The sequence below is a fragment of the Lepidochelys olivacea genome (assembly GCF_965140295.1).
Source record: "Lepidochelys olivacea isolate rLepOli2 genome assembly, chromosome: 11".
Classification (NCBI taxonomy): domain Eukaryota; kingdom Metazoa; phylum Chordata; order Testudines; family Cheloniidae; genus Lepidochelys; species Lepidochelys olivacea.
In genome coordinates, this window is record NC_140421.1 from 42642282 (window position 1) to 42654581 (window position 12300).

At 44.2% G+C, this 12300-nt stretch overlaps 1 protein-coding gene across 2 annotated transcripts in view; it reads right to left on the reverse strand.

Annotated features, from left to right (window-relative positions):
• The window catches only part of WIPF1 (WAS/WASL interacting protein family member 1), a 99959-nt gene that overhangs the window by 53753 nt on the left and 33906 nt on the right, over positions 1-12300 (reverse strand). For both annotated transcript variants that reach the window (XM_084642996.1, XM_084642995.1), the window contains one exon: positions 1472-1587. The gene's annotated coding sequence lies outside the window, so the exon portion shown is untranslated. The remainder of the gene's footprint in view (positions 1-1471; positions 1588-12300) is intronic.

Sequence of the window (12300 nt, forward strand, 5' to 3'; positions counted from 1 at the left end):
CTGCTGAGAAGAGTTGCATGACCACCCTTGTGGCTTCCCTTTGCTTCTCTGTCAGAAAGTCAATTTTTTCTGCGGGGAAGCAAAGAAATTTGCGGGGGACATAAATTCCGCACATGCGCCAAGTTGCAGAATTCCCCCAGGAGTAATTAAATGTGCCTGACTGTTGTGCTAATTAAGTCCACCAGCTATTGGTTAGACAGCCATCATATCATTTCCAACAATAGAATAAAAAACAGTCATGATATGCAGCATGTCATAACAACAACAAAAATCTCATTTAAAAATCTAAAGGTAGAAGTAAGACTTCTCTTATAGACATCACACTCTACAAAGGAAAGCTGCAAGGGAATTAAGTAGAAATGGGCCCGCTGAGACCCTGGATCCCCAAACTTTGGCAATTTCAGATTCTAACTTTGTAGTTCTAAGTTATTTTTAACAAACATCTTATTCTACTAAAACTAAACGGATGACTAGTTGTGTGGGATGGCCAAAGTGAACAACTGGATTGTAAGTCTGTACAAAAGCATGTTGTGTGCATCTAGCCATCCATTTTAACTCACTTTCAGGCCTCTCTCTTAATATGACACATTAAGTCAGAGACAGGCAGACAGAGAGCTAGCTGTGGTTAATCATTTCCTGTATGATTAATTTCCAAACAGAGAAAGAGGAAGGAACAAACAACAAACTGTAGAAAATAATATGGCACTTAAGAGGGGAAAAAAATGAAGTCACCAGTCAAAACCGTTGATTGTCCCTCTCAAGACTTTCCTTATTCTGTGAAAAGGAGCCTAATTTCCAAAGTAGCACTGATTTGGGACTGTTAAAATCCCCAACGGTTTTTGCTAATGACAGAGGAAAGGAACACAAAAAGTGCTGTGTTAGAGGAAAGCGGGTAATATGAGCCACAACTTTGATAATGTCGCTACCTTCAGGCAGAGCAAGCCTCAGAGTTACAACATCACAATTAAAACACAACTCAGAACTAGAGTGGGTCAGAAAACGGGCTTTCCTCACCATGGATAACGTCCATGCACGTGGGAAAAAAAGATTCATTTTCATCTCAATTTTCCATGGGAAACTGAGATTTGTTCAGCAAAAATTCAACTATAGAAATGCTGCTGTGGTGCTTCATGTCCCCGCTCTCCTCTGTTGACCAGAGACCCTGGTCAAACTCCAGCTCCCACACAATGCATCAGTGACCCTTCCTGGTGAGAGAGCTGCACCATAAAAGTGCATCCTTGAAGATGCAGTCTGGCCAGGGGGCCTGGCATACAGAGGAGAATGGGGACAGCTGCCATGAGGGCAGCATATCCAAATTGAAATATTTCAGCCTTCAGGCCAAAAAAAAAAAATTGGTTTGGGGGCAAAATATAAAATAAAATAATCTTCCATGGAAAACATGGCAGCTCAGTAAAGGGAAAGTGATAGTTTACCCTCAATAACTTTGTACATATGAACAAAGTTTATGTACCTTTAAAAGGAAGGCCTGGGGTCTAGCATTAGTCTGTCCCGCTCCTGCTGCAAGGCATACCAGACTCGTAGTCCGGAAGAACACTGGAGCATTAAAGGCTTTCACAGCAAATTATCCTGGAAAAGAGAGGAGAGGAAAAAAAATATTACTAACCTGCACTACAGGGAAAGCTGGGGAAGGAACAAGAGATGTAGACATTTCGCCTTTTAAAAGGCCTTGTAAAGAACTGGATAGCTACAGAAAGGGAAGTTACCATAGACACAAGAGACACAGGGAAATTCTGGGGAGAAGACAGTTCCAGAAAGGGGAAGTTCATTTATTCTGGGACTTTTGGACTTTATTTGAAAGCAGAGGCAGTTCCCAAAGAGGGGTGGTATTGTCTGGCTGGAGACCTGATCCCAAACACGCCACCGCCTCTGTAAAATTCCAGTACCACTGAAAGGCTAAGGAAGCAGTCTGAGCCAACGAAGTAAGAGAGGGATTGACACTCATACTGAGCATCTGCTTTCATTTCTGGGACCCAACTCAGAGCTCCCCTTCTCTCACCCCTGTGCAGAGAACCAAACAAGGCCTATACATCTATACACTTAAGGCCTCAAAACAGGGCTTAATGTGATTTAAATGGCACACAGGTCTTGTGTAGCCCCTTTGCATGGGAGTGAATTTCACCCTTACAAAACAGAACAATTCAGTACTGACCAGGGTAGCCCGTTTCACACAACATTGGAGCTTTTACAGGCATCCAAAAGTAGGGAGTAGGAAAGCAGGCTACTAGAGATCTTTAACAACAGTGTGTGGGGAAGTCTTCGGAAATATGCGAATGCAAAACCAATGTCAAGGTAAGTGTTTTTCCAGACCCAGTCAGACTGCAGAGAGACATGTTCATTTCTTTCAGAGTCACAGCTTAAATTTTGAACATGACAACATTTTAATCCATGTTTTAATCCTTTTCCTCTTGCAAACAGCAGCATGAACTGAGACACATAGAAACCACAAGTATTTGATGGTTCATGGACAAGCATAAAAAAAGAAAAACAAAACACAATAGGAAATAAAACTCAAAACTTTTGTTCTTGAAAAAAAATGCAAGAATGGGTAGGATGTGTCTACATTCTTATGTGTAGGGCGAGGTAGATTAGATATCTGTTCAAATAATCTAGGCATGCTATGGAGTCCAAACTCACCCTTCCTGGATGTTTATCCTCTAATAAACCCCCTCCCCCCAACAATAAGATAACGTTCAGCTCATACTGGCCCCCGAGCATGATTGCTCTTAAGGCTCCTCTCAGATCTTCTCCTAGAGAATTAGACCCATTTCTTTTATAACTGTTGAGCCAGCAGAACCCAGTGAACTCTTTCTGGTAACACTAACCCTAATTATCCTGCTGAAAAATTCCTTACCCTCTCCAAATCTCTCAAAAATTTCAATGTACTTAGTAACAAATCACGCACAGGACCCCAGAACAGATCCAATAAAACAAAGTACATTAGTTCAGAAGAAAGTAAAGGCAAAACAAAATTGCATGTAAAGAACCAGTATGAGAGCAGATATGTGCTGAGTGATAGCTGTCACCAACACAGTAACATTTTATTGGTCCACAACAGTTGTTCCCCACCAGCCCGAGGCAACCAAGAATTCCATCGTGGAAATCCAGGAGAGTTGTGTATGTGGAAAATTCCAACTAAGTAAGATTGCCATGGTACCAGAACATTATAATCCAAGTACTTTACAAGTCTGTGATGTGGAAGTCCATATCAGTCAATTTTCTGGAGTATGGGGAGACAATGAATTGATATGTAGATAGCTAAAATTGTATTTCATGTTCTAAAGTACAGAGATATACATAGGGCCTGATCCTGCAAAGTGGTAAGCACCCATAACTCCCTGAAAGCAGTGATGTAGGGTCTAATCCAACTCTCAGAGGCAATGGATAGACTCCCATTGACTTTAGTGGCAGTTTGCTCAGGCTCATGGCATGTTTAGGATATTGAAGCTGGGGCTCAAAATGTTTGGGATCAGGTGCGCAAAGATAACTGTGTTGAGTCACTAAATTGTGATTGTGCACACAGATTGTTGATAAGGCATCAAGCTATACATCTGCATGCACAAACACTATACTAAATTAGGGGAATATACTAACCAGCATCCACTACTACTCCTTATTAGTAAAGGTATGTCTTGTGCTCCCTCAGTGCTGGTTGTCTTGCTGGGGAGGAAAGGTGATGGTTGGGGGCCACACTCACAATCTGCTCAAATATAACCTCTGTCCCGTTCAGCACAGCTGGCACCTTGCCTCTTGGGGTTGGGGAGAGCAACCTGCAACACGTGCTGCCAGTTGCATGGAAGGGCTGGGGCCAGATGAAGAACTTCCTGTGACTTTTCCTCTGTGCTCCTGCACACAAGTAGTGATGATTTGGGCTTGTGAACTGATGTCATACTAAGCGAAGACATGTTTTGGGCATATGCCTGCATTTCTCATGCTCCCAGATATCCACAGACTTCAAAAGGCAAAAACTACTAAATATAAATAACTGATAGAAACCAAATACAAGTTTATAAACAATGCAAAATTTCAGTTAAAAATAAAGCTTTACCTATTGAAGTGCAAATTAGTCCAAATTACACTATTAATGTTTGCATGCTGAAAGCTTTTTTTGTTTGTTTGTTTGTTTTTAAATGGCATTTTATCAAGTGCCCTCCTTCCAAAAGAGCCTCTAAAAATAAAGTATGCCCTTGGGTAATTCTCTGGCCCACATTTATTTTTATAGAAGGAGTCAGAGGTCTGTATGTCATAGATGCTTGTGCACATGTGCATGTAGATTGAATAACTGTATGTGCACAGAGACGAGAGACAATATATCCCTGTGCATGAGCAGTTAAAGTAACTGTGCTTACACATTTTTGCCTGGTTGAACTAAGTCTCTGCCCTCTAAAGTTTAGCCTCATCTGGATTTTACCTTTAATTTTACAGCACATTTTTAAATTTGGAGATGCCACTACAGTTTCAGTAAATATTTTAGAACGTCCAACAAATTAAACAAATTTTCAGAAGCGGTTTTAAACCTAAAATTAAAGAGAGAGGGAAAAAAGAGGAAGTTCCCATGCAAAAGGCATCTAAAATAAATTGAGGATCTGCTTTAATCAACTAGAGCAGAATTAAGCCTCAAACTGTCCACAGCTGACCCTGCGGTTCTTCGGTACTACGGTTGGAGGTGTGATCACACATACAATGTGAACTGCAATACTAAAAAAACCCCAAACAAACAAGCAAACATCCTGAACAACCCCACAGGGTGACTCAAATGCAAGGGTTTAATCTCAACTCTAAATATCCTGACCTAGATTTTTTGTTTTTGTTTGAAGGGGTTGGTTTTAAAAACTGGACTCTGAACTCTACTAAAATTTAATTTGCTTCGTCACCTAATTCCATAGCAATATCAGCAAATGAGATATAATTTTAAGCCACGAAAAGAAAAAAAAATCAAGAGTTTACCAGCTATGTTCTTTCACCATCAGCTGGCTTGCCTGACATTTGTCCAGCAGGAACTTCTGCTGTAAGCTTTTTCAGAGAAATGCATGAAGGAAGCAATATGCCGATGATGCTGTTAAAAAAAAAATCCATCAAACAAAAATACAGTTCCAAAATATCAGTAGGTGGCTCAAGCCAAACAAATGGTTCAGCTAACTCCAATTTAAATAGGTCTAGCATCACAACTGGTGTTTTTAAATATTGGTCAAAAATCCATATTACATACATCCAATTTACTTAAAAAAGTCCAAACAGCTTTTCACTATTAAAATGTAGCTTTTATCCCATGTATTTCATTACCTATATTATCTCATTGTCTTAATAAACATCTGGCAAACAGCTTAATAAATAAAAATAGAAGACCAGATCCTCAGCTGATTTGAATTGGCATAGCTCCATCGAAGTCAATGGACTTACACAGATTTACATTACCTGAGGATCTGGTCCAAAGTCTTCAGTTACAGAAGCTATAATAAAATTACAAGGGCTATCAGTTTAAACTTCAGGGGACAAGTAGATTATTAGCTGGGGTCAGGAGAAATTCTCTCCCCCAGGTATAACACTGAACAGCTGAATGCATTATAGGTTTTTATGCCTTGTTCTGAATATCTGGCACTTGCCACTGTCAGAGGTAGGATTCTGGAGGAGAAAGACTATTCCAGAGTGGCAATATTTTATATGGAGTAATTATATAGGGTGCAATCCACAAACATACTTAGGTGGCCAAGTCCTGTTTTTAGGCACCACTGTGATCCACAAAATTCCCACTCGGCTGCCATCTTACCCTGTAGGTGCCTAAAGGTGCTCAGTGCCTATATTTTTGCAGTGACATCTCTTTGGTGCCTATGTTTCTGCCCTTGAGCACGCACACTCTGTGTCCCTCTATGACTGAATGCCTGTCTCCTTCCTAAGCTCCACAGTGATTCACAAACCAAGGGAGATAAGTGTTTGGCCAGCTCGGTTGCATGTGTGGGCGTGTCACAGGCAGGGGCTGCTCTACCAATTTTGCTGCCCCAAGCAGTCACTGCTGAATTGCTGCCGCTGTCGAAAGCCACAGTAGTGGGAAGATCGGCAGAGCTGCTGTCAAATTGCCGCCGTGGGACATGAACTGCCGCCCCAAGCACCTCCTTCGAAAGCTGGTGCCTGGAGCCAACCCTGGTCACAGGGTGTGGCTCTCCCGCTTTCTTCCCCGTGGAAACTGCATGAACTCCAGGAGTTGTGCCTTCACCCTGTCCTTTTTCTTTTAAGTTCCCTCCATCATTTCCACAACAATCCCTGTGCCATAGTCTATTTACAGCGCCAGCAGCACCTTCTGGCCCTTCCCCAGGACCTGAGAGAAACAGAGTTCTCCCTCCCTTGAGCCTTCATGTTACTAAGCTCAACTAGCCCTGTTCCCCTCTTGCTCCCCTCTCGGCACTTCCCTCCTGCCTCTTTATCAACCTGGGGTGGAGGAGGTAATTGGCTCCTTATTCCATCCATCCAGATTGTCTAATTACCCTTGTCAGTTTTCTCAAGGGGAACTGATTAACATCTAAGTGATCAGAGTGCAGGCTCACTGGTTCACTCCCTGCACTGTCAGTCACAGGGTCCACTCTGGCATGTGTGCTCAGAGGATGCCTACTGGATTGGGCCCCCTCAGGTGAGTTCACACAAATGGACAGAGGAGCCAGATAAGCTGCTTTAGTCTAGAGGATAAGGTACTCAGCTAGGATGTGGGAGGCCATTGGTTCAACTCCCCCATCCTTCTGAAGGGAAGGAGAGATTTGAACAGGGATCTGCCATGTCTCAGGTGAGTGCCTTGACCACTGGGCTATTCTAATGTGTGTATCCCTAAATCTCTCCCTCATTTAGATAATTAAATATTAACTGGGCCAGAGAGAGTTAGAATGACTCTATAGCCTAGTGCATGAACACCTAGCTTTCCACCGTTCAAGGACTGCAAGCAGAGATAGGCACCTTCCTGCAGCCCCAGTTCAGGCATCTATCTCTGAGTGGGGACAGGGCTCAACTCAGCTCATGCCCCCTCTCCCATTGATTAGCTTAGGTGGCTCCCCAGCTAGCATGCTGGTTTTGTGGATCACAGTCTAAAGTGCCTCTCTCCCCCCATTCATTGTACAGGAGCCTGAGCATCTAACTCCGGCATTGTCAATCACAGTGTTGTTCCATGATTTTCTAGGCACCTGAAAGTTAGGCTCTGCAAAGCTCAGCATCACAATGGCTAAGTCCCTTTGTGGATCTAGGCCCCAGTCGATAAACCCAGGAAGCATGGGTGTGCCCTCCATGTCTACATGTTGTTCTGCAGACAATGCACGTCAGGTAAAATGAACAGCTTTGTGGGGGCCTGCAGAAGCCCCAGTGGTATCCCTGTAAAAGCATGCAGTATTGCAGGTGGAATGGCTGAATGGGGGTTCCTCCATACCCTGTGCACTGTGAAGGGTGTGCCACACCAGCCACAAGCCATTGGAACAGATTAGGGATGGGACCACTGGATTTGTGATTACATAGATCCAGTGGCTCTATCCAGAAATTCCTACACAGGAGACTCAGAAGGGTAAGTTTCAGAGTAACAGCCGTGTTAGTCTGTATTTGCCTCCAAAATACCTCCAAGTGACTGCTATTCCAGCCTATCTGATGGAATAGCAGCTGGAAGTCCACGGATTCACCTCTAATGCACTGAATAAGGACACTACAGCTTAGGGGCTCTCAACAGTTTTCTTTCTGAGCCCCTCTCACAACATGCTATAAAAACTCCACGGCCCATCTGTGCAACAATAACTGGTTTTCTGCATATAAAAGCCAGGGCTCGCATTAGGGGGTAGCAAACAGGGCAACTGCCTGGGGCCCCATGCTGCAGGTGCCCCCACAAAGCTACATTGCTTAGGCTTTGGCTTCAGCCCTGGGTGGCAGGGCTCAGGGCCCTGGACTTCAGCCTCATGCGCTGGGACTTCAGCTTTGTGCCCGGGGCCCTAGTGAGTCTAATGCTGGCCTTGCTTGGCGGCCCCCCTGAAACCTGTTCGCGGCCCCGCAGAGGACCCCAAACCTCTGGTTTAGCCTTCAGTACTTGCATTTGATATTTTATCCTTATGCAGGTAGTTTAGCCATCAATGCTCGTTTGCTGTTCCCATCACCCAATATTTCCTTCCAGGCCATTCTGGAAAATAACCCTGAGTAATAGAAAACATTCAGTCTTGTATGTAGTATTTCCAGGGCTGCTCTTTGGAAAAAAAGAAATATCACATCATAAGGCACTTGGAAAAGAGAGGTGAACTTTTTAAACACATTTTTCATAAATGTTTTATAAATTGATTCATACAGTAAAGTCTCATTAATGCAAATATACTTTGTTCTTCACTGGCTTAATTTCCACTTAGCTTTTAATAGTGTAAATATGATCAAAATATATTTTATTTCACTCATGGAAGTTCAGATTCAACAAAACTTCAACTTGGCAAGGCTGGGCAAGCCCATAATTATGTATTTTCTGGGTCTTGCTCAAAAATGTAAGTGGGCGGAGCACTGTATTTACTGAATTTGGCCCCAAGAGAGATGAGAGAAGATTAAAATACAGAGCCCAGTTTTTAAAATGTGGGCACGTTAATGGGATGGCTGAACTTGGCATTTGGCCAATGAAATTCGCACATAGTTACAGAAATGCTCACTTTAAGTTGACAATTAATGCAGCTGCATAAACACCACAAATTTGGACAGCCTATTAAGCCACCCCCATTTAATCTAACAATTTTACTGTCCCTTTAGAAGTCCCATAATTAAAGTAGGTTTCTAAACACTGCATTTATGAAATAAAAAGACACACCAGAAAGATGTTCCTCCCCTTATTGCTGCAGCAGATAACCAAGTAGAGTCTCTGTTTTCCATCAGTTTTATGCGGTACTTTTAAATTTTTCATTAAACAAGTAATTCCTCTTCAGTTCATAGCAGTGCTAACGTTAGGTGGAAGTTAAGTCACACTGTCAACTCGATTTGCCAGATTAAAGCCCCCATTCTGCGTATGGAGAGGAACCGTATTCTATTCCTGCTGTGTGTGTGTGTGTCTGAAATCTACAGAACTCCATCATTTTCTTCCAGAAACATTTAGCACATTCACCTATAGATCCACACCAAATTTTTTGAACTTGGGCACCTAAATTTAAACAAACTCATAGTTTTAAGGCACTGCTTTCAAAGGTTTGTCTTGGAGAGAGCTTCAGTACGGTTCTCTTCTGTCACATAATACAGCATTGCTGGCCCAGCAGAGGGATTTATTACAGAACCCAGAACACTTGCAGCATCAGTCAGCCTGCCCATCTGAACCTTTTCACAGCAGATATAAGGTGGTCAGCCAGTTTTAAATTAGATGAGTTGGGTGCCATTGACAAACACATGAGCATAGGCAAGCAGGGGGCCCACATGTTGGGGCATCAAATATACTACTTAAGGCACAGCAAGAACGTCAAGAGAGACTTTCCCATGCTGAGGTTACAGAAGTGCACCTTTACGGCTCCAGTTCATAGCACGGTTCATTTCAGAAATGTTTTATGCAAGCTGCAGAAAACTAAGTATTTGACTAGTGAATGAGGATTGTTGGAAGCTGCAAAGAATGATGAATTATAGACCTCCATGAATTGATAGCCCTACAACATGCTGGGAGGGGATGGTCAACACACAATTCTGCCAGACCAAAGGAGGAAACAAGATCCAGCATCAAGGCTCACCAAGTGTGTAAATTTTGGGTTTATCAGCTTGAGCATCCCACATGATCTCAGCTGCTGGTCTAAAACATGGAAAGAGGTGGTTTCTCAGAAATGCAGGACCCAACTATAAGGATATGTTTATACTGCAGCTGGGGCGAGCATCGTAGCCTAGGCCAATAAACTTGTGCTAACAGGGTTTGAGCTAGCTAGGGTTACCCTATTGGAATATTCAAAAAAGAGGACACTCCATGGGGGGGGTATTTGCTCATGCCCCCCAGCCCTGCCCCAACTCCACCCCCTCCCTGCCCCATTGGACCCCACCCGCTGCTGGCTCCCTCACCGCTCGCCTCTTCACCCTCCCCGTCCGCCACTTGCCTCCTTGCCCGCCCGCCCGCCAGCCACTGGCCCCCCCTCGCTCACCTACTCTCCCCCCTCCACCCACTGCTGGCTCACCACTTGCCTCTTCACCCCACCCCAGTCGCCTACTCAGCCATGCTGCCACAGGTCCCTCTGCCTCCTAGGATCAGGGCAGCCGAGGAATCTCCACGTGCTGCACCCGCCACAAGCACAAGCTCCGTGCCAGAGCTGCGGAGCGGGGCTTGCAGGCGCCGGCAGCGTGCAAAGAGCCCTCCGCCCTGACCCTAAGAGCCAGAGGGACCTGCCAGAGGGCGAGGTGGGGAGTCCCAGTGATGCTTACCTGGGGCGGCTCCTGGGAAGCATCCGGCAGGTCCCTCTGGTTCCTCCTAGGGTCGGGTCGGGGGGTGGGGGGTGGGGGGTGGGGGAGGGCTCTCTACTGGTGCCTGCAAGCTCCACCCCCCCAGCTCTGACTGGGCAGGAGGGAGCCGGTGCAGCACACGGAGACCCCCCTCCACCTCTGTGCCTAGGGGCCACCCACACTGCATGCTCCTGCTGGAGGTCGGCACCAGGAGCTGCCCCAGGACTTTGGTGCGCGCGGTGAGGTGAGCGGTCCCAGATATTGGGACAAAAGGCATCCCCGACCGATGTGGCAAAATCCCAGACGTTTTAGATATCTAAAAATTCCTCCCAGACAGTGATTTAAGAACTAAAAAGCCGGACATGTCTAGGAAAATATGGACAAATGGTAACCCTAGAGCTAGTACATTAAAAGTAGTGATGTGGTCATTCCAGCTTTGGCTCCTAAGCCTAAGAGGTCAGGTGGACTTCACAGCCCACGCTTCTGTCTGAGCTGGAACATCCGCATTGCTATTTTTAGCATGCTAGCTTGAGCCCTGCTAGCACAAGTCTGTATACCCAGGCTAAAAGAAAAGGAGTACTCGTGACACCTTAGAGACTAACAAATTTATTACCCAGGCTAGGAGACTCACTCCCAGCTGCAGCGTAGACACTCTGAAAGGTTCACTAAATCAGTCAATTTCACAAGCTGAGTGAGAAATAAAGTGGAATATATGAAAATTCATTTAGTGCTCCTGAGCACTACTAATTTCTGCATGGTTGAGGAGGCACTTTCATTACAGATTTACTCTGTAATTTTGCACACTCTGAAGGACACAGAATCGCAGCACACATGAATTCACATGTTCTCAGGCATTCAGAATAGCTGAAGGAAGTCCTCCTTTGAGCTAAAGTATCTCAAGTGTGTTCTCAGAGCCCAAAGAGAAGCTCAGTAAAACTTCCAGATGAGAAATTAGGTTTAAAAATAATTGTTCAAGATCAGTGAAATTCATCGGCAGTGGTTGTACAATGGAGAGGGAGCTCCGTCTACTACACATAAGCACAATACACTCTGCTCCAGACAGCAAGCCAGTTAAACTATCTGATGCCCACCTTGCTGCAATCCTGAAGGTTTCAACTGCTCAGTCACGGAGGCCAAACATCAACAAACCGACAGAACTGAAGCGATGCCAGGTGTCTGGCAAACACTGAAAACTCTCTGGCAGGTGACGAATTGTATAAAGTTGTATGGCAGTTTTATTATTTCTAAGAAATTTGAAATAAAAAATACAATATAAACGTTTTCTTTTCTGAATCTAATCAAATCTTTTCTTTTCTAATCTTCAGTGACATTATTGGCCCGCTGGGAGGATTTGAGGACTGGCCCTAAGGTAACTTGAGTTTGAGTCCCCTAATTTAAGGTCTCTGACACTTTCGGTGGCATTTCCGGCCACCAGGCACACTGAGCCCTTGTCTCCTGGGGCCTCCTCCAATCATCTATTTATAATTTTGCACATTTTGAAGGAGACAGAACCCCAGCACACATGAAGCCACATGCAAACTCACCTATATATACACACTGTAGTACATTATATATACCTATATATACACACATCCGATGAAGTGAGCTGTAGCTCACGAAAGCTCATGCTCAAATAAATTGGTTAGTCTCTAAGGTGCCACAAGTACTCCTTTTCTATATACACACTGTAATACATTATATACTCTTAAATGCACATTTCAGTACCTGTGCAAAGTACTTACTATGCTCAAGGAAGAGGTGTTACAAATAGTGAGGGAAACAATTGAATTTCGTGACCAGTGTTTAACATCTCAATCATTACTAACACATTGAAGTTCAACAGCATAAAGAAATATCCCCTCGCAACAAGAGAAAGTGATTTACAGATTGACT